The sequence below is a fragment of the Buceros rhinoceros genome, unplaced genomic scaffold, assembly GCF_000710305.1.
Source record: "Buceros rhinoceros silvestris isolate BGI_N320 unplaced genomic scaffold, ASM71030v1 scaffold22078, whole genome shotgun sequence".
In the NCBI taxonomy this organism is placed as follows: Eukaryota; Metazoa; Chordata; class Aves; order Bucerotiformes; family Bucerotidae; genus Buceros; species Buceros rhinoceros.
Window position 1 is genome coordinate 7,827 of NW_010426617.1, and position 447 is coordinate 8,273.

At 56.6% G+C, this 447-nt stretch overlaps 1 protein-coding gene across 1 annotated transcript in view; it reads right to left on the reverse strand.

Annotated features, from left to right (window-relative positions):
* SEMA7A (semaphorin 7A, GPI membrane anchor (John Milton Hagen blood group)) overlaps positions 1–447 on the reverse strand; it is a gene marked incomplete at its 5' end in the record, with an annotated part of 8,976 nt that overhangs the window by 5,356 nt on the left and 3,173 nt on the right. The window lies entirely within an intron of this gene.

The window sequence follows — 447 nt, forward strand, 5'->3', positions numbered from 1 at the left end:
GGGCATCCCCAGCAGCGGCAGGGCCCTCTGAGCATCGTTAGTCGGTGTCCCCATGGCAGGGAGTTCTGCGTAAGCATGGGATATGCCTCGTGGCTCTGGGTCTCACAGGTTTGTTTGCCAGTACCTCAGTTTCCCTCCCCTGCATGAACAGGTCCTGCTTTGTCCTGCTGTCACTTTGATTGGATTTTGTCTTGGGCCAGAGGTTCAACAGCGCCCCGTTCCCCGGTGTCACGGGGGAGGTTTGGGGGAACATGATGTAATAAGCTCATGGAAGTTGAGGAGGGTCCTTTCTCTCTATCTCCCACCCTGCCCCGTGTTCCTGCCACAGGGTCTCACCCTGGCAGCGAGTTTGGAAAGAGTCGCTGCCCAGAGTGGAAGTTGTTCTTCCTGTTTCTCCACCGCACAGCAGCTGATCGGCACCTTTACACAACATTGCCACCAAACGTC